Consider the following 22,847-nt stretch of genomic DNA (forward strand, 5'->3'; position numbering starts at 1 on the left):
GCTCTGAGGACGTGTGCTGTGGCGTATCATGGGCAAGAGGAAGAGGGTACAGGTGTTTCTGTGCACATTTTCTCATGGAGGGAGAGAGAGAAAGTGTGATAGCTAACAAGCCAGTGTTTGGTGTTCGCACTGACAAATATATGCATATGTATGTATGAGACATTTCCAAGCAAGGTCTTAGTGAATGTGTAAAAATAAACAATCAAATTCTTCTGGTCTGAGAAGGGCATAAAGTACTTCTACTGTTGAATGTGCCTGTTTAAGACTGATTCTCAATTTCATACAACTGTATGGTTTCTACAACAAAATGATGAGTTGTTTCTAATTTTAGTGCTTTACAGGTTCGTTGTTTTAAAAATGAAACTGTAATGTATAAAATGGCTGTTTCTTCAAAAATTTAGTTGATGCACTGTTTAATTAAAATGTAGTAATTTTAAGATTTTTGCAAGAAAAAGTCTTTATGGTCTTTATGGTCTTCTAAACCTGGTAAATGTTCTCATTAAACAAAAAAATATTAGAAAAGAATGCTTCTGTTTAAAGCAAAATATTTAAATAAGTTCTTAGTGTCTAAATGAAAACTTTAATTTTAATTTAGGTCATATCCATAGTTTTAGTTAATGAAAAAGTATGAAACTAGCAAATATTAATTAGCTCCTTTTTTGAGAGTAGTTAATGCAGAAATCAGATGGATTTTTGCAATAGAAAAATTCTGCATCAGTTCTACTAAACTTCTCATTTGAATTTCTTCCATAAAAACAACAAATGAGATGTTTCATGAATTAGAAAAGTGAAAAGAAAACATAAACCATAGGATGAACTTGTCTGGTGTTTTAACACAAGCATTACAGTAGCTGAAAAAATCTTTACGTCCTATCAAAGTATTGTAATTATGTATTGGAAGGAGAAGTACATCTCTTTTCACTAAACGCTGTAAAAACATTACTGATAATAGTCTTCAGATTTTTGCATCACAAGAATTCTAGTGAAAAATACAAACCTGGGATTTCAGAATTTTTCTTTGAGAAACCCTCCTAAATAAGTAGAGGAAATAAAAATAGTCACCTGCTTATTGTCTTTGCACCATTTTTGTGAGATATTCTGGATACTGTTCTTTCTTTCCTCCTACAGTAAGTTCTTTTGTTCTTTCTGTCTTATGAGCTCTCCCAAGTCAGTATCCAACACACCTTTCTGACCTGCTGTCAGCAACCACGCAAGCCCAAATGGTTCTTGTTCTTAGATCACAAAAAGCTTTCCAAGAATTAAATTAGTTATGACTTTCTACTGAGCTGTTCACGTAACATTTGGTCTTGTCCTCTTTATGAATTCTATTCTTTATTTTTCCTGTATTCTTGTGATACAGAACCGCTTATGAAAACGGAATTAAAAAATTTGAATCTGTGGTATAGCCAAACTGAAGTTGCAGCATCTCATTCTAATGTTAAGATGTATTACTTTGAAAGTTTTGCTGCACTTTACATTAAAAACCCCTGAAAACTAGCACATTTAGTAGTATTAGTGACATAACAATGTTATCCATCTTCTTATTAATGCATTTTTTAATGCATATGTTGTTTGAATTTTTTTCCTCTGTGTGGTTTTGGTTTTGTTTTTTGTTCATTTGTTTTTTGTTTTGTTTTTTTGAAGGGAGAGGAGATGCTCACTGTTGTGTTTAAGTGGTGGCATAAACGTGCTATAATCAAGTGATGCTAATAAACATGACCTGATTAGAGAGCCCTTTTCCCCTTTGGGTCTGTAGGAGCCACAGAGACCAACCTGGGTAGTTCTCTTGGCTGCCTCACAAACTGCAGCTGAGGTGCTGGGCTTGACATGTGTTTGAGTGCCAGAGCACTGGGCTGTTTGGATGTAGATTCATGGACCAGATGATTTTCTCTAAATCCTGATCATTCAGTTTGTTTTCTTCTTCATGAATGCCTCAGAACTGACCTTTCTGGATAACAGGAATTTCTTTTTAATCTAAATTTAACCTTGTCTTATTAATTTGAGTGAGTGAAATACTCTGGCTGTGAACAGCCTGCTATTTTCAACTGGAAAAAAAAAGTTTTAAAATAGGTATTTTATTGTTTCTTTTCCCTTTGATTGCAGACAGTATCCATACTACTCAGTAAATTCTTCTTGAGTACTTTTCAACTTTATTCCCTACAGACTATTTACCTGCATGTTTTGATTTAAATAAAAGCACTTTTCTTTTTCTTTTTCTTTTTTTTTTTCTTTTTATTTTTCTGGGCAGCCAGGGGCAGGGAATCCTTAGCATTCTGTACGGAAACTGGTTTGTATTTTTGTTAGAGGCAGGTCTAATAACAGGTGGCAGTTTAGAATTTTTGAATCATGTCATCATCTTTTATCCTAAATTAAGTTCGGACATGCTTCATGAAATAGCAGTCTGTATGAACAGTCACCAGACTGTCATGTACAGGGTCTGCAGCAGCCTTTGTTCTTTTCTTTATAACAGAAAAGTAAACTGGATGTGTGTGAGAGAGTATACAATATTTGTAATAATTTAGAGTCTATGTCAGTATTAAAGCATACTAATTTGGTGGGCTCTTATGATACTCTCAGTTGCTATCTAAGGAAACACCGGTTATCTAAATATTTCACTGCAATTTAGAATAAATGTGTAGGTGAAAGTTTAGCCTGATAAGGTTAAAAAATACTTTGGTTAATGCAGCATGAGTTTAAAAAGTCAATTGTGTGGATCTCCAGAGTCTTCTGGAAAATGAAGCAAACATTACATTTCCCAGAAATGTTAGCATGTGTCCGTCAGCAGATAGCAGGTCTTGGAAAAAAAAAAAACGAGCTTTCATGTGTTTTGCTGGTTTTAAGAAAGATTTACTTTCTAAAGTTTTTTGTAATTCAAAACAATATGGTATAATTCAGAACAGTGGGCTTTATTGTGTTAACTGTTTGTTTTGTAGCAGTTATATTGCATGGAACAAGGTCACTTACATTTTCTTGCTGTGGAGTTTTCAGTAAAGACCGTTGTGCTCTTAGTAAGGGAAAGATTACGTACCAATCATTTTGGTCACGTCTGCTGCCCGCATACCTTCAGGACTGTTTTGTTTTATTTTCTTTAGACAAGAATTGTACACCTAATTTTAAGTTCTTTGAGATATTATCTCCTTCAACAGCCTGGTGTGTAGATATTTGTAAACCTTCTCGCAAACGAGTCTTTTCTTTTTTTTTTCGAAAAGGTGGAAGTGGTAAGAAACCGTTAAACCGGTGGTTAAGAAGGTAGGTGTCTGTGGGTATTGATGGGAAATAGTCGTTAGAGGAAAGCTGCATCACCACACAGGAAGAAGCATAAAACTCTTGAAAGCATTTTCTCCAGCTGTTGCGGAAGGGAAATTTAGACAGTAGAACTTGAAAGCCACAGATCTTATACCTCATTTCTAGCTGAGAGAGTCCTTCCAGAAAAAGGACTGATTAGCTGCACTCTTTTACAGCTCTCACAAAGTCTCAGCGTTTTCACAAAAAAAACCTGTGTTTAACAGTAGGGAAATAATAAATTGTGAATGCGCAATCAAATTCATGTAGGATGGCCTTCAAGCTTTGGAAAGAAATCACAGAATGTGAAAACAAAATAGCGGATCTTTGATTTCTTGAAACAGAGTATAGCTCCTTCATTTGTTACTGACCTGTTTGCCAATAAATAAAAGGCAGCATAACTTTTACAAAAATGACATTTTAAACCATTTATGACTGTAAGTAACACCCCTTCACCCAGTCATATGATTTCTTTACTCTTTAATCTATTGTATTTTGCATTAAGGGCTGCGCAAGGTTTCCCTTGCAGTTATCTGCAAGGTCTGTGAGCTGACAGTTCAAGTTCCTCTTTCTCTTCCACTCCCCTTAGTCTGCCTCAAAAACTACAGACTATTTTTCCCATATGACTGCCCAGTGCTTCGCCATTAAGTAACTTCTACACTTATTTCACATGACATATTGTTGGTAGCTATTCTGCTTCTAAAAGATTGCCCACTAGCACCCTTGGAATAAATATTTGCAGCTTTTCTTTGAAGTGTGTGTTTGGAGACAAAGCAGACCAGCATGCGCTTTAAGCCAATGTTTTTCTTTCAAGTAAGATTTAAGGGAAGCAATATGATAGTTCATAAGAGTAGTACATGATTCACTTAACCGATGGCATGTTCTGTAGTCCTGCTTCTGTTACTGAGCTGTTACATCATCATAGGCAAGATATTTCATGTCTGCTTTTGTCCTTTCCAAGGCAAGGTTGGTCACCAATTTTTTTTGGCCTGTATATTTTGGAGCTGAATTCAGTAAATTACGTCTTCTGTAGTGAACACGTTTTTGCATATTTATGATGACAAGACTTGCAGTCCTAGCTTTGGTCATCATTCTTCAGAATGCAAAAAGAGTTTCTCCAGTAACAGCTTAGAGTGACATTCTTCTGTAAAGAAGAGCCTGTCTCTTCCCATCTCCTATGTAAAAGCTATGTCCTGTTCTTCTCAGGTCTCTCAAACACACAGGACAGCTTTCCAGTGACAGCAAAACTGAGCTTCACTTAGGGTGGCATGTCTGTAGAGGCATTTTGAAGCAAAAACGTAGTGCAAAAATGTTCTCCAAAAGCTAGTTAACTGTCCTTTAATTTTTATAGCAATCTCAAATACTAAACAGAACTGGACTTTTTTTTTCATGCTCCTTATGTACAGAAAACTTCAGGTTTCTCTAAGTGTTGTGTATTTCTATATCTTAATTTATAATAATTGGGTTTAAGATACTTGTGACATCCTGTATTGATGCATGTTTCTAATTTAACAGGCATAGATTTTATTTAGGAGTAATCTGTATGCTAGTACTAATCTGCTTAATTTCATATGCCAAAGACTGACAAAAAAGGTAGAGACATGATGGTTCACACCTACTGAGAGGTGCAAAGTTGCGCAGTGTGCTAGAGCTGGGAGTTGTGGGACGTAACTAAGAAGGGGAAACAGTGCCAGACAGGAAGGATTATTTTGATCATCTTTGGAGTTCAGGATGTCAAGACAGTAATAGACAGGAGCCTTACAGGAAATTTTATTTGCAAATAATCCATGGTTTTATTGTAGATTACTTTGGTCATTCCCAAATACGATCATAGGTAAGTGATGCACATGTGGGTTTTAGACAACATTGATTTTACAGGGATATTGTTCATTAAGGTGGGAGACCATGGTGCAATTATTCAGAAAAAGACTCCTGAAGGGTGACAGCAATCCAAAGAACTTTGTCACAATTAGGCAAAACTGAGCAGCTCTGTGTCGAGTGAAGAGAAGGACCCCAGGCTGAGAGAAAGGAGGACACAGTATACAGTCCACAGTTCTTTTCCATGATATCTAACCTCTGCAAGAAAAATCTTGGGAAAAGAAGCAACTTTTCTACTCTGTGAGCAACCCCAGAACTGTAAAAATACATAGATGATGCATTTGGTATGCATTAGCTTGACTTTAATATCCTGACCCAGAAATTCTGTCTCGTACTGACAGTCTGCGTTCTATGTGAAGTAAAAAAGTGATGAGGGTAGTATACACCTACTGTAGCACAGATGTTGCTATTTGATACCAAGAGCTGAATCGACTGTGCTGTCTTTACTGGAAATCCTACTTAATGTTTTGCTTGTGTTAATATTTCCATGTGCTGATCCTCTTGGGCAACACCTCAAACTACTCGTATTTCATCACTAAAAAATTTTAGTCTCATTGAAAATTGTCAGGATTTGAATTTTTGAGGTTGGCTGTTTTGTTTTCAAGTTCCACTAATTAGGACATCAGAGCAATACATAAAACAAGGGGTTTACCTTCTTCGGGCAGATAACCAAAAATATGTAGTCTGAAACATGGGAAACAAGGCATGACTCTCTTCTGTGCCACAGATACCTATGTCATGTCGAGCAAGTCATTTAATATTTCTGTTCCTCACATCTCCACTAATGAAAGGAAAATTGTGGTATTTCTCTCCTTGGAAATGTCATCTTGCAGAGGCTACTGTATTTATGTTTGCATGCAAAATATCTTTGGTCACCTCATTTGCCAGACACCCTGTTTCCACATGTTGTAGCAGTATTATAACTTTAGAGAAGAGAGCCCTGTCAAGGACCCCACATAAGTGGGTGCATCAGTGCTACTTCTGTTCTTAAAGGGCAACCTGAGAAATAATTTAGAGGCAATGAATTGCTGTGCTGTTAATGTTTCAAATCCTCTAATTCAACTGCTAAAAGAAAAAAAGTACCAAGATTTTTTCCACTTATTTTCACAGTGGGGATGGGATTGAAGATGTTGTCCTTTTGTGTCTATGCGCTTCATGCGTGAGTACGATGAAGCACTAGAGATGTATAATCTTATAAGAGCAGATGGTATATGTCCATAGTTCAGGCAGCCCATGAAAGCCAAAAAACTTCTGAAACACTTCCAAGAATAATGACTTGTTGCCCAAGACAAACTTATTCAGGATGCAGTTACCAGACAGAATTCAACGTTCTCTATTAAGAGAAGCTGTTTGAGCAAGGGCAGTTATTACATGCTATGACACTTTGAAAATGAAATTGATGGATCCTTCTCACGTCTGAAGGAGACACTAATGGAAACTCTTGTGAATGTGCTGAGACCATTTGAACAAGCCACTAGAGAGCTAACTGCTGAAACAGCAGAGTTAAGCCAAGTTATACTGCCAGTTTGTGTTCTGTGATTATTGATGCATGACTCCTCTCCTCCCCACCATCCCGAAGTTATCCAACAAGGAATCCTATTTGTTGCCAAAACATTTGGGGGAGAGAAAGAAGATGGTGCAAACTATTTAAAATATTCTTCGGACTTAGAAAAAAGGCTTCATTTTTATAGAAGCCTCTAAATCCCTTTCTTTGTAAAATTTAGTGGAAAGTTTGTGTCAGGTAACAAAACTGTTAAGTGACCAAAGATATCTGAAGACTTATGTAACATTCACATTCCTTTGGCTACCACTATTTTATAAATTCTTTTTGAAACATTGTTCAGGGGGATAAGCAGACAAAATTTTGTTAAAACGAGCATATTCTTGCTGTCCTTTGCCTTTTCTAACTCATTGAGCCCAATATAAAGCAAAAATCAGATATTCAGCTGCTGGGCTTTCAAATAAACCATCTGGCTAACTGATGTGATAATTAAGTGTTTTGAATCCCATCCCACTAATTTGTCATTTAGAACAACAATTACAACATTTTAGTAGTTGAAGTTTTTAAATTCTTATTTTTTAAATTCTGTCCAGGTCATGTTTAAATCTCAGAGTCTGAGTAGCTAGGCTGGCAGGCAGACTGTGTGCACATACGCAGGCACATTGCAGGAAGAGCCAGAGGCCACGGATGCATTTGCAAAGAGCAAGTTTTATTTTAGTTACCTCTCTACTGGGGGATCTCTGAAGCCACACCTGAGCTCCCAGGCAGAAGTGACACAAGCGGGGACGCAGGCGCTGGTCAGTTCAGCCCTGCTGGAAGATCGCTGAGGCTGCTGAGCTCGCCTGTATTTCAAGGCTTCAGGCAGGCGCAGCCTCCCGCTCTTTCTCACAACAAAGCAGGAACCTCAGACATAGTGATAAGGTGCCCAGAGTTTCTCCCAGGCCTGTGTTATCTAACAAAGAGGTTCTATTCATCAAGCACACAAAGTCAGTAAGACAATTAGTGTGATGTGTGTGCTTTTTCTACAGACAGGTGAAAGTCACTTGAGCGTATTTACATTTAACTAACCTCCTCGCCAAATCTTCTGCTATATCCCCATACACAGACTGTTCAGTTTGAACTGCTGATACTCATTTGCTAAAGTCACTTCAGATAGCATTAAAGAATTGGTTCATTAGTCTTAAAAAAAAACAAACAAACAAAAAAAAACATATAAAAAGGCCTGTTTTAAGAAGGAGTTCTGTTTCTGCACTTGTAATTATTATTCCTTAATTTCACTGAATGGATAAGATAAAGAGTTTTCTTGTTGTATTGCTTGCAAACTATTTATGAACTGTCTGTGCAGTGAGGTTTGTTTTGTTCTTTTTCCCTGTTCACGTGTGGATCTATTGGAAAGTACATACTACTCGCTAATACCCTAATTGTTTCCAGCACAAATGGTGAAATTTTGAAGGATTCAATTTATTTTAATTTTTAAAAAATAGTTATATAAATATTTGGAGTAGTAATGTAGAGCGCTGGAGCAAAGGTTGAGCCAGCTCTGTGCTAGAAGATAAGTCTGCAGCATTGGGCTGTGGTTGATGTCACCAGCATGTCCTCTCACACAGCCCCCTGTGAACACAGCACAAATTACTCCTCTCAGCACCCTGGTGGAACAGCTGGAGAGGAGCTGAGCCACTGAAAAGTGCTGGTGTCCACCAAGAATGCTAACAAACTTAGCGGAGAAACTTGTGGTATAGTGTTACCTGAAAAAATAATCTCTTCATATCTTCTACCAATTTTTCACTAGTACAAAAAGAGCTTTAAGTTCTATTGAAATCACAGAAATTATACATGGTCTTAATAAAGTGTTAGCTAATGTGTCATTTCTGTGTGTGTAAGACCTATGGACAGTTTCTTTGTAGCTGACATATCTTAGGGAATAAAATGAAACAGGTATCTGATATGTAATTCTGATTTTTATAGGTGCTGGCTTGAAATTCTCTACTGCTAGTCACCAGAGTATTTCTGATCATTACAGCTGTGAGGAGGTGTACACAAGAATCTGCCATAGCTAAAGAAGGGAAAGTCTGTAAAAAGGTTATCAGCATCTCTATTTAAACCACTGATATTGCAAGCTGCTGTGAGTTAGCCTTGCTTTGAGCAGGGGACTGGACCAGACGATCTTCAGACCTCCTTTCCAAACTACACCATTCTATGTCAAAAGTATTTTAACTAAACGTTTTCCTATCCAAAAGTCTTGGTTACTTGAAAACAGAATTCCCTAGAGGAAACTCATGACTTTGGTGAAAGTTCTGCTGGAAATGAGGAGGAGACAACAGAGAAGCCCAAAATACCCACATATCTGGGTTAATTACCTGACATGGTTATACAAGTTCAGGTCTAAACTTTGATCCCAACATAAGTGAACCGCTTTTCTTAATCTTCCCGTGTTTTTAATTGATTGTGAAAGGTCTGTTTTATTTTGATGTGTAGTAAAACCAAATTATGGAACATCAAATAATGCTGTAAACATGGTAATTTCTGGTTTCTTGCCAGCCATACTCAACTGGACCTAGTCAGAGAAAACCTTAGACCTTTATGTCATCGAATTGTTTCCTTTTCTCTCTAGACTATAATAGAGAATTACTTATTGATATTTCTTGTAAATTATGTCATTCTAATTAGGAATGTCTATTAGTTTTTTCAATATATGTTCATAAGAGATACATATGTATTTATTCTTCCATAATGATTTTAGGAAGATTAACTTTTATCATTCACTCACAGCTGGGAAGGGGGGGGGTGTGGTCCAAAGAGCATAGAATAAATATTGTAGTGATCTAGCTGGTTTACAGTCTGAACTAAAAATATAAAAATCTATCAGAATCTCAATAATAAGGGTAAATATTTTTCTTTTCTGTGGGTGGATATCCATATGGTAAGAAAAGGTATGAAAATCTCATATGTTTTGTTCTTCAGCTATAATAAAATAGAAGAAGAATAGACAGAGCCAAGTAAATTTAAAACAAAAACTTTTCTAGGGAAAAGCCAAATATTTAAACCTTCCACATCATAATTGAATGCCCAAACTAAAGATATCTATTCAATCGACTTCTTCTGTAGCCTAATAAATATTTAAGGTCAGGAGACATATGTAGCTCACTGCTTGACTCGCAACAAATGAGACCAATGATCTCACTCGGCATTGGATAAAACAAGGGAGCAACTGCCTGCCAGAAAAATAGCTGCAGTTCTTCCTGGTGTGGGGAACATAACTCTGAATAAATGATGATGAGACAGTGTCTCTCAGAAGTCAGGTGGAACCAAATTAGGAAGTATTATCTAGGAGAAACGCCATGTTACAATTTACAGTCTAGTCCTAAACTGAGTAATTATCATATGGTGTTAATACACATTTTGCTATTCTATGGAGCAGATCTGGGATTTAACATCTTGAGATCAACTTAATCTAAAACATATGTGTTTTCTTTTATTTCACATGTGTGTTCTGCAGTTCCCTTTTTCCAAGAGCTAGGACCAGCATGATAATATGCTGTCATTGTTGTGATATAGCTACAGAAACAATACGGGACCTACAATAAAATATGTATACTCCTTTTTTTTGGGTTTTATTTTGTAGCACAAACTAGTGTTTCTATTAAGGTTAGAAAATGAAAATTCCTTATTGAGCATGGAAAGTATTTGCACCCCTCCCTCACAAAAAAACAAAAAAACAAACCCAAAAACTTTAGTAAATTAACTGAATATTTACTAGAATTTGCAGCAAAGGTTGATGCAGTATGAAATGATAAAACCTCAACGTGTGTCTGTCTTTTACCATGGGAAGGTTGTGAGGGAGGATTCTGTCACAAAGTTTGGAATCACTTAGATATTTGTGGGTCTTTGTGTCTGGATCTATTTAAATCTAGCATTTTGAGACAAAGGACTGAAAGACTTTTTCAAATAAAAGGATAATTTATAGCATTAGTTTATCAAAGTGGAAACAAAATATATATTTACCTTGAAAAGTATTTCATGTAAAGATGTCATTTCCTTTCAGTACTAGAATATAAGTATATCCTATAATATTGTCTTTAGTTATGTAGAGCTACACTACAGCATAGTACAAAACAAATTAAAGTCCCTGTCATAACAATGTGGTGTATGCAATTCTAGAAGAATTGTTTGTCCAACACAATTTTCTTTCTAGTCAGAAAACCCCTAACTACCATGATGAAACTGTCTTTTCTGGCAAAAGAAGTTCCCTTGATCAGTGCTACATCCCCACAAGGGATTTTCTTTTGTCTTGTTTGGTCATAAGGTTGTCTTACTGTGTGAAACTAGTTCAGTGTGGTAAATGAAGTCTCAGATGAAAACTGATTATGTAGCACAGTGCCTCTTCCTAATGCATTGTTTCCTTTTGCTGGAGCCTCTGTTTTTAAATAAGTGAATACGGAAAGTACATTTGAATTATAAATAGCCTGAAAAGGAAAATCCAGAAAAGAGACTTGTTGTCTTTTTTAACAGCCATCAAACATCTTTTATGTCTTAACCATCGCATTTTCATGGAGACTCCTCTTTACACTTGTGAGAATTCAAGGGAATTTATGGGATGTAGTTGAGCATGCTCACTGATGCCGGGAAGTAATAACAGAAGTTATCTAAAACAAACCTTCTATTTGACCTAATCTACAGTTTCCTTAAGTCTTCAGAAGACTGCAAACATAAAATTCTCTTTCGTGATAACAGTCACGTAACAAGCCTGGGAAGGGCATTAAATTCTACTGTATAATTAATGTCAGACATACAGTCTCTGTGCTGCTATTCTAAATGGAACAGTAAAGAGTTGGAAAAAGAAATAAAACCTGGTATCATCCTGCACAAACTGAGTGAAGGAGAAGTTTCAGTTCCTGGTTAGAGCAGGAGAATGAAAGGTATGGGAAGACACTAGGGGGTCACCTGCTGTGCTGCACCGACAGGGTCACCTTGTATACTGCTCAGCATTGACCAAACACATGGTGGGGCAGAGGGGCAGCTTTGCAGTCTCACCTTCACCAGCGTGTGAAATATTTCATGGGAGAAACATGCAACACTGCCAACTATTTTCTCATCCTTTATTTTCTAAGTTATACCTGATATCAAGGCAGGGTTTTGATTCTAGATTGTGTAGATCAAGCTAGACAAGTAGATCAAACATGTTTTCCCTGCATGGAAAATGAGGGAGGAGCATATTTGACTATAGTAGTCACGAAGAAATCTGATAGTTTTTGCTCTGCTTTTTGCATGGACTCTTCCAAAATGAGGTACAAGTAAGGTAGAAGCTGACTCTTATGCATTGTTTGGGATTTCTCACCCACTAGATAACGAGATGTTAAAAAGCTGTGTGTGGCTTCAAAGTTTTTAAGAAATGAAAAAATAGCTTGCTTTTTTTTTTTTTCCCCCTTGCACTGAAAATTCTGGGTTATTTTTTTTGTAAATTGAAATGAATATTGGCCTCAAGGACATTGTTTTCTGAAACTTTTCGGCATCTCAAATGGAAATCCTCATGTAGCCTGCACACTGTGCAGCTGACATGGCCTCTGCTGAAAGAATAGTACACAGTGTGTACATTGTTTATCAGTAGTATATGTATAGGGATTAACTAAACCCCTAAGCAATATTTACCAAAGAAGTAATTTGTGCTGTGTTCCTAGACTATTAGTTCTTAACCAGAGGAATGGGTTCTTCACAACACAGTTTCAAAAGCTACACTCAAAATCTTTTCAGAAACATTCTTAATATACAAAACTTCACAGACCACTAGCAAAGCTGCAATTTAATCCTTTGTAATGGTGCTACCCAAGCTGAAGTTCTTTGGCCACTGTGTTGCATGATGTGTGAACATATAGTTGTATTATTCACTGGACAGATATTTGGATTTTATTAAGCAAAAGGTCTTAGCAATGCAGAAATGTGTGTTGTAAAGATGGAGCAAAAATTGTGGTTAAGTATACAAAGAGTGCAGGTAGCAAGGAAATGTCAGATCAGTGTTGTTTCTTCTGGCCAACTATTAAAACGTACAAGCTTAATTTTTTTTGCCATTATACTGTCATGTGACTTGAGAACATTCCATGCTAGAAGATGACTAACATTGTATTATTTTATATATAAATGTGTTTGTCAGTATCTTTGCTCTCTAAAACTAAACAGACAGGAAACTGAATGTCTGGTCTACCCATGGTGTGTTTCTATGACAAATAGAAAAGTCTGCAATCTAATTTGTGGTTTTTTGTCTCCTGTATTCAGGCTCTATGTCCAAACTACTCCTCCTTTTAGAAGGCAGCATAAATCTATCCCATGCAAATATTTCATTTATATTGTTACAAGAAAAGCAACAAAAATTAATCTTAGTTATTCTGAGTAAACACTGTGTTTTAGCAAAAGAAAACAGTACAAGACAGAAACATAAACAGGGAGAATAGAATAGTACTTTAATATCTATATGGTTTATCTTGCTGAGAAGCTAGGGAAAGCTTGATTCCTGTGATCCATTTACAAATATTTAAAACCTTTCTAACTTCTAAACTTATTCAACTTTAAAACCTTTATAACTTTTCAGCTATTCAAAACTTAGAGGGAACTGCCTTGGCAGAGACTGAATAATTTATGTGATGGGATTCTGTCTTCAATTTCTGTGCTTTGCAAGATATACATGTAATGTTATGAAATGTAGCTCTTCGTTTTAAAAATGTTGTTTTATATTGATTAATAAGGCATTTTCAGCCATTGTTTTTAAGTTATCTGTTTAAACAGAGTGAGTTGTTTAAAAGCTGGGGTTTTTGTTGGGTTTTTTTTGTTTTGTTCTTTTAAAGCTTGAGTTTGCTCGTGACTTGTCTCTGAGGAAAACTGTTGTGCAGGAGGAAAAAAGTATGAAAATGGGTCTGTAGATGGTACCAACAAAACAAAACAAGAAAAGCAATGAAAAATTGAGAACTTTTTTTTTTCTTGTTACTAGAGTGGGTTAATGATTTACAGGTTAGAAACCTGAACATGAGAAGGACCAAGTGGGCTGTCAAACTGACAATTCCAAGTGAGCCCTGGGGATGTCTGCTGCTTCTCCTTCCAGAGGCTGCACAGTACTTCTCATACCCTGTAACAAGCTAAAACCCACGACAAAAGGTCTATGGTCACAATTATAATGTGCCCCAGGAAGAAGGCAGGAGACCTCAGAAGCTTTATCGGTATCACAGGACACTGCAGTAGCAGGGAGATTGCTAAGGGAAAGTTCCAGGTGAGCCTGAGATGGAAGGCAGGGTCTGTGCTAGTGGGGAGACCCCTAGCTGAGGCTCTTCTGCCAGGCAGCCCTCTGGGGAAATGCCTTCCTGGCTGCAAGCCGGCCATCTGTAAGTACTTGAGCCAAGCATCACACAAGTTTCAGAGATTTTTATATCAGCCAAAGCATTCTATTTCTAGCTTACAGCTACATGTTTCCTCAGAAGTTAGGTAATATATCACCTTGGGCAAGTGGTGGGAAAGAGCAGGCGATGGAAAGAAAAGCTGCTAGATCCTGCAGCAATCAGGTTGCTGAAGCAACGTGGAATACAAGCTTAACACAAATGTCCTTTTGAACCATCTTGTCACCACCCTAATAGGGCGTATTGAAAATCTGTGTGGTTTTAGAGAAGTGCTCTGTGTCTGCAGAGAGCTGCCTCTCCTGTGCTCTGCACCCCTTCCCTCTGAGCAGTTAGGTCAGACACGGGAGGCTCTCTGGATTTCAGTCTCTGTGTTCGTGAGGTGTGGGACTAGAAAGAAATGCAGGAAGGGGTGCTTCTCCTGTGCTTTGGTGATGATCAAAGTCAATCCACATCTAACATCAGCAGCTGGCTTCTGTTATGGTTGAAAGAAAAAACAGAATTCAAGAACACTTGTATCATTAGGGCAGTCTCCTTGTTAAACATTTCCCAAAACACTCTTGCAATAAAAAGCTAAAAATAAATGTTAACTGCAAATTTGAGATACTTAAATATTAAGTATTTTCCTTTGTGACAGCAGCCCATTTTGGAATAAATAATGCTTGACCGAATCACTTATCGAGGTGGTGATTAATCATACATATGTTAATAGTATCACCATGTTTTAAGTGATACTTCATTGGAACTAGTATCTGTTACCCTGACTTGGGTCTTTGTAAGGTACTCTGGACTTTAAGGAAACATATGGTAAGGTCATATATTAGGCCTTTGTTAACAACACCTTTGTAGCATTAACACTGAAGTTGAGCACCTTTATATACCTGACACTTGTCATTCTTATTTCTCTGTTACACCTTAAAACACATGGTAATAAGAACACGACAGGGCTGAGCAGCCCAGCTCTTCTCATAGAGCGTGTTGTTCTCCTCTACCTGCATAGACCTGAGCAGAAGAAAAGCATATTGTGTTTTACTCCTTTCTTCCCAAAACAGAGGTAGTTTGAATCTAAAAATATTAGATGTGTCTTTATTGTCAAATCAAAACCTGTTTATTAACCAATGAGTGTTTGATACATGTCTATAGATGCCTAGTTCTCATTGCTTCAGATATTGAATTAAATGATCCGTCAATTCCCGTAAATGACTTAAAGAATTTGATATAAGCTGAAATCAGTTAAATGCCTGATAAGTTACATAGACAACCTACTTTCTGCCTAAGATGTTCAAAAAGGCTTAATTTCAGTTTCTGATGGATGGTGGTGTTGTTCTATCCAATTGTCTTTATCCCAGACTTCTATAAACCATAGCATTTGTGTATTTTTTAGCAGAAGACTAAGACAGGAGTTTCCATGTGTATTCTCAGAGAGTGCATGTGATTTGGCAGCCTGAAAACTTTGAATGAAGCTAACTTACCAGTAATGTTCCTCTGCCTGAAGGGGATATAGCATCCTGCAGAAGCGCAAAGGGGAACATTCCTAATGCAGTGTCTGACAGAGGGTGATGGTGTTGCTAGATAAAGGAGTTGCTCCTTTACTCAAATTGGTTCAGGTCTGTGTTTCAGTGTGGGGTTCCCAGGCTTTAATCCTCTTGGCTCCCATATGAATTGCCATATAACTCAGTGGTTTTACACTTAGACTGGAATTTTTTTATCACTGTCTTAAACAATTAACCTTTCAGTGGTGGAAGGAAAAGATCGCTAGTACCATTCTGTAATCCCTGTCTTAAATAATATTATGTCCTCTCCACACCAGGTTACAATCAATGTAAGCCCAAGATCCCAAAAAGTCGGCTCTGAATCCAGCCTTTCCCAATGTGAGAAGTTCTCTCCATCCTGGATTTCAACTCACCCACTGTAAAAACAAAGGCCAAACGCTAAGATTTGAAAGGGACTGGACGCAAACATCGCCCATCTCTCGTTGTACAATAGGCTGTGACTGCTTTCCAGTTCTAAAGATAGTGATTCTTGAACTGCGACGGAAATAGCTTTGGAGCACAGTTATAGCTGGCATAGATCTAGTGCGGTTTTGTGCATTTTTATAGGATTTAGGTATCTTGCCATGTTTGAAGCTATGCCATTGAGAATGTGGCTTACCCTGACAAGTTCTATGAACAACAGAGTGCAGTTTTATGGACCCTGTAAATGCAATGGATCTACATCCCACATCACTAAACTCCTTCTACTCTTATTTTGCATTTCCATTCACTTTCCCTGCTTCATATATTGTTATCTCTGGCCCCTTCGCTATGCTTCCAGGTATCCCCATGCTGGAGACTTGCAGGGCTGAAAAGAAATCTACTGAATTATTAATACATTTGTTAACTATGGGTGCGGTGTAAATGACAGTATAGGTTTAATTCTTAAAAATTTTAAAAACACATAAAGACCAAACAAACCTGAAATACACTTAAAATTTTTGCAGGGTTTTTATTTGCTTTTTCCCCACAACTTTTGAGGGCATTGCAGTGCATTCAGATCTTAAATTATAGTGGCACTGAGTAGATGTATCAGAGTTGGGAAAGCTGATAATATTGGAAAACTAAGAAGCACAGAGTTGTGTTTGGCACCTAACAGCAATGGCTGATTTAAAGTAAATGTCTATCTGCTTGCTGGGGGTGGTATTAAATCACATAACTTCTCTCCCTTTATTGGAAGGAATGAGGAAGCTTTGGTGTAAAATCACTGATACTTTTCAGCCTCAGTAAAATTTTACAAAGCTTTTGTGCACTTTAATATAGCCATAAACCAATGGAAGTTTATACCATATCTTAAGTTTGTATACTGTATCTCAGGTTTGAGTGATGTTCTGGAAACACTCAAGCTTTCTGCAGAAAGTTGACTTGGGTTTTTTATGCATGAACACTTTTCCAATCAGCCTTACAGTAGACTTTTAGATCTCTGAGGTTTTTGTCCACTATGACTAAAATCAGGAAGGCTATTTCTTTTTCTTTCCTGTCTTAGCCTATTCATTTCATGTATGAAACAAGGCACTGTTGTTTTGTTTTGGTTTTTATTTCAAAGGTGGTCAATGCTAGCACTGTCAGTTCAGACTAAAGGAGCAGCAAGAATGAAATGAGTTGAGTAATATTAGGAATAAACTTGGCCGTAGATCTTTATGAAAAAAAGAGAAGATGTTATATGGAAATGTTCTTCACTGCCACTACAGAAAGAAAAAAATTGTTTTAATCTTGTTTTTTCTCTTTCTCCTTAAGGATTTGTGATTATAATTTCTTTCTCTGATACCTAAATTTAGTTTTGAATCAAGTACAGTAGCTCAATATAACACCATGCATTGAGATCCACATTGAATTTCACATGACAGGCTTTACATTTGCTGAAGGCTTGGGGGCTTTAGTTTTAACAGTCATCTCACTCACATTTAGGTTGAACGCAGTTTGATGCACGTCTAGGAAATTTGTGTTTTCCCCACACAGAGGATGATTCAAGTCTACAGCTGTCGAAAACAGTATGTGGGACCTAATTCATGAATAAGCTGTCAGTTACTATGTTCCCACAATAAAAGCAAATTAGAATCATAAAAGGAAATTGGCATGAAACATAAGATGAGAGTTTAATTATATATTTTTTAAACACATTAGTATTAAATTTGGGTGAAGATTCCCCTTAAAATTTGGGATACACACCCCTGCCTCAACTTGTATTATTTTACTTGGATCTCTGTAAAGTGTACCATGAATGTAGAGTTCTGCACATTATTAACCTTTAAAATACAATAATTCATCTACAATCCTGTGAAAATAGTTATAATGAGGAAAACATGTATTAACCTAAACATGCTGTTCTCCCTGAATTTGTGTTATCAATCACATAAGAAAAGTACTAAGAAATATGAGGTAAGGAGGTTACCCTTTCATAGCTAAAATGAAAAATCCTCAAGAACTTAAGACGAAACCCAACAAACCTTTCTGAAATTGTCTGAAGTTTTCTCCTAAGGCTGGGAAAAAACATCAAACACTGATGGTACTTTATAGCAGATTTTATTATATCACCTTTCTGTGTGCAGGACTCTTTGCCCATTTGGCCATAATACAGTGTAATGCATTGGTTTACAGAAGTTTACTGACATAACATTTCAGATGCTCAAATGACATTTCTAGTTGTTTTCCAAGCATGAAGTCCTTATTGGTATGGAAGTGCTGGTGCATTGAACTATTTTGAAAGCTATTTTTTGATCCAGTTGTATGTGTTAGTACCCAGACAGTAGAAATTATTGTATGTATTATTCAGATAAATATGAACCAGAGTTAAATATATACACATAATATACAACTAATTAAGGTAGTACTTGCTGAAAAGTAAGTACTGCTAACAATTTTATGCTTTATTTCTTAATCTTTATGTCTGATCTATATTCACGGTCCCCCCCACTTCTCTTCTTTCTATGTCACTTGAATAAAAATCTCCACCCTTATCTCACGTACAGAGAAAACTCACTTTCCCTGAAGGCCTCTTCCAACCAGAGCTTCAGAGGTGTAAAGATGGCCCCTCATTCTCTGAACATACCTTTCTCTTTTATGCTTAAAGTTTGTTTGACATCCCAATGAAATGACAAGTACGCATGTGCTTAAGTTGCTGCTGGCTCAAATCTCGAGAGATGTTATGTGCCTCAATTTATACCAACTGTTGGGTTAGAACAGTTAAATACTACTCTGATAATTATTAGTGGAACATAAGAATTACAGTGCAAGATCGTCTGGCTGGTAGAAACAGGTGCAGTCCATAATGATGTCTTTTTTGTATGGGAAAGCTCCATCTATAGCCATTCCTAAATATCATGTGTTGTACAGGGATTATTGTGTGGCATAGTTACTTAAAATCATAAATTGCAGCATTTAAAATTAAATTCAAATGAGCTTGTGTATTTCAGAAATGAGTATTTCCATACTGTATGTGAAGTACCTGTCATCACATGTTGCCAGTGTTCTATTTGTTAAAGACCACTGGCATGCAAGCTGTATGCCCTTGAAACATCCATCAAACAAGAGCTTTAGTAAATGGAATATCATTGCTACAAACAAGACCAAGGAATTGTTTCAGACAATTAAAGCTGCACCACACAATAGACCCTTCGTGTATGTAACTTCACTTCCAGTTCGGTTGTTTCTGTGTACAGATCACTCAAGTGCTCTTATCTAGTTCTCTCCAAGCTTGTTCTGACAAGTAGGAATAGTGGTGGTTTGTTGTACGGCAGTCGCTCCTTCTGACAATGCAAAGAATTAGTCTTTTGTCAGCACATACCAAGCACAACAAAGGCGCCGTTCTGTTCTGCACAGCCCGACTCGGGGGCTGCTTTTCAGCAGAACCAGTCACTACCTTTCCCAGTTGTGAAAACGTATCACTGCTACCGTGGCTGGAGTTACATTTGTTTTTTTTCTCATGTGCTCAGTGCCAAAAAGGCTCACAGTTTAGCTGTTGCTATTTCAGAAGAGCTCATTTTATTGTTATGAATGTTGTTGGCTTTTGAAGACTTACATGCCTTACTTTCTGGGCATACATAGTCACACTCATTTTTATTTGACGTTTAGGGGAAATGTCGTATCATTTTCTGAAACTTTTAAAAATACTTAGCATAGCCATAGTTTATTCTTAATTCTCACAACATCTCTAATTTATATTTTAGTAGTCAAAAAGAGAATTACAGGAAAGTGACATTTGATTATAGTAATAGTTATTGAACTTTATTTTTGTATATTCTATTTTAATCAGCTTTAGCATAATACTTATTTACATTTTTTAAATTGCATAGATAAATATTTTATATCTAAATTGAAATTATAAATTTTAATTCTTTAGATTGCTATTATCATACTGATATGTGTTCCTATATCAGAAAATGACCTTACCTCCTTTGTATTATGTAAACGTTGAGTGATTTTACTTACAGGTGTATGAAATTTCCTCTTTCTGTGAAAATCTCAAGCCCTTTTGAAAGATCTTGTTATAGCTCATGAATGACTGTTGGTTATAACACTCATATTATGTGGGAAACTGTTTATGGAATAATGTGTGTTTAAAAAAAAAGTGAATAGCGATAATGGTCCCCTGAATTCTTTAAATCAGTAATTCCTATAATGATTGGAAGGTATGAAATGTAAAAATATACAGGAAATCAGAAAGGCAATGCAGTTATACAGGAAAGAAGAATGAATCAGTTTTGATGGAACTGTTTTCACTTATAAAATACATTTTAGCAATAAGTCAATATTTTTATTTCACATCTATGTTGTCATTTTGTTTTTACTTGTATTATATTCATATCTCAAAAATAACTTCTACTGTTGTTAGAAACTTAGTTTCAATAGTATATTAAAATGTAGTGTATCGATATTTCTTTCCCGAGCAAAATTCTAAAATCCTGACTTATCAAACTTTGTCTTCAGTACAAATAAGATTGAAGGGACCAAATTCACCTAACACAGAGAGAACTCTTTTTCCCCTTTCTAAAAATGGAAAATAAAAAAAAAAAAAAAAAAAAAAATTATCAAAAGATGTTCTTTTATTGGAAATTTAAGTATCATTTACACCTACATAAGTAAATATATTTTTAGATGGAGACAAAATAATTTAGAAATGTTTGATGGTCCTTTATCTTATGAGACTTTTCTTAATAATATGAGTAAATTGGGAAATATTAATATACTCTGATTCTGTCTAGGGCTGTAGAGAAATATAACTTGAAGAGATCTGAAATATAATTTGAAAATTTAAATGCATCTAATCTATCAGACATACATTGACAAAGACCAAGCTTTATTAATAATTTTGGGGTGGAAACCACCAAGGAACTTGAATAGGTAGATGGAATGCTAAACTTGTGACTGGAGGTGTAGAAGGGATTCTGGGTAGAGAATGATGTGGCTTGCAGGAAGGACATCACTGTTTATTTTTTGTGTTTTTAATTAGACTGCTTTTTGGGTCAGAGAATATATCTAAGTTCACATTCCCCAGAATTATGTCACAACTTTGTAGCTGCTATCAGTGATTCAGTAGTAATGACAGTGAGCTGGTATGGAAGATGGCCAAGGAGTATCTGGTGTCCCTTCATGCTTACTACTAGAAAACATCATTTCTTACCTCCAACACCTACATCCTCTGTGTGGCTCTGAAGAGAGAACATGCAGTAGTTACCTTTGCACCAGGGAACACTTCATAATTTCAAACATCATCTTTGCTCCGTCACTGTAGCTGTTGTCTCCAAAATGGTCTCTTTGAGCTCAGTCCTCAAGTGCTGAACATTATATTGCTTGTATTGTATTCCAGAATTGGACTGAAAAATAAAAATTATGTTGGAACCCAGTGCATCAGAAAATTATAATTTTCTTTTAGCATCAATATTTCAGTTGATCAAATGGATTTGAAGTTAATTCTTCCCTCTGGTGAAGGGACACGATCAATCTCTCTCAGAGCTATTGCTTCCACTAGCTGCTTCTTAGACAACACTACCTTTTAAATATGGAATGTAACCTTCATAACTAAGAGAATGAGAAAGTTCCTGTCTTTAACTGAAGTTTTGATTTTGGCTCACCAAAAGCTTTTCTGTGAACTCAGCCAATTTTACTTTTAATTTGATGAGCTATTTAATTTACATCTAGTTGTGGAGTTGATTCTTCTAGACCAGGAGGTGTACTTAGGATTTGAAGATCTCCAGAGGTTATAATAGCCCCCTTGTTTCACCGCTTCAGTGGAGGCTCTAAAATCAGTGCTAATTCAGAGGGAGAAATGCTCCCCTGCAAAAAAGCGGTCATCTTTTTTTCTAAAAAAGAACTTCATTAGAACTTGGAAAATGGCATTGCATCAACTCTGCTCCTTTCTTGTTAGACTTCTTCCTAAGAGAGATTTCTCCCAAAACTTTCATCCTTCTCTCCTCTGGAGTTGCATGTACAGTCAAGGAGAACCTTGTGAGCTTAATGACCTCAGTGTGACCCAGCTGCAGTACGAAGGTGATCAATCACCTTGTCAAAGGTGTCAGTCACACAGTTACATCTCATTGCTTTAATGTAAAGACCTTGCTATAGCACAAAGATGAAATGGCTGGGCAGATGCTTTGGAGCTCAGACTGTGGTGATTGTTGTCAGGGCTTCTAGAGGATGCAGGCTTGTAGTAGTTAGAGATGAACAAGGGGAGCATGGGCTGCCTGGGCATTTCCTGAAGCTTGATTTCACAAGTTTTGCTCTCAATGATGGAGGCTGAGGAGAGGATATTTAGCAGTGCTATATTATCTGCTGCCCAGGCGTATGGTGAGTAGTTTCCAAATGGATGTAAATGATCTGTTTTTTCCTTTGATGTGACTTCACTGAACACAAAGCACAGATAAAAGGCTCTCTACAGTTTATTATAAAATTACTAGGCAAAATTAGAAACCCTCGGGACATACTGAGTTCCTTCAAAATTTGCCAAGTATGTTTAACTGTTCTGTCTCCCTTTACATCAGTGTAAGCTGCAAGGAAACCTAGGGCCTCTTTTCTCCTCTTACATGACAACAGTGGTGCTCTCTGAGTGAGGATCACGCGACTGCAGGACAACAGGATTACATCTTTTGGTTTGTTGCCTTTATGTGGATACAAACCATGTTCCTTCTTGCTACATTGCATTTTTATTCCTAGTGCCTTCTCTCTGACTTTCACATCTGCTTTTTTGGTTTTAGGTCAATACAGAGTTTGCCAGCTGTTGAGTTAGCAATGGAAAGATTGTTTTTGAAACATAGTTTCAGACGATTTCCTGGGGGAAAGGTTCAT

The sequence above is a fragment of the Patagioenas fasciata genome, chromosome 6 (genome assembly GCF_037038585.1).
Source record: "Patagioenas fasciata isolate bPatFas1 chromosome 6, bPatFas1.hap1, whole genome shotgun sequence".
Lineage (NCBI taxonomy): Eukaryota > Metazoa > Chordata > Aves > Columbiformes > Columbidae > Patagioenas > Patagioenas fasciata.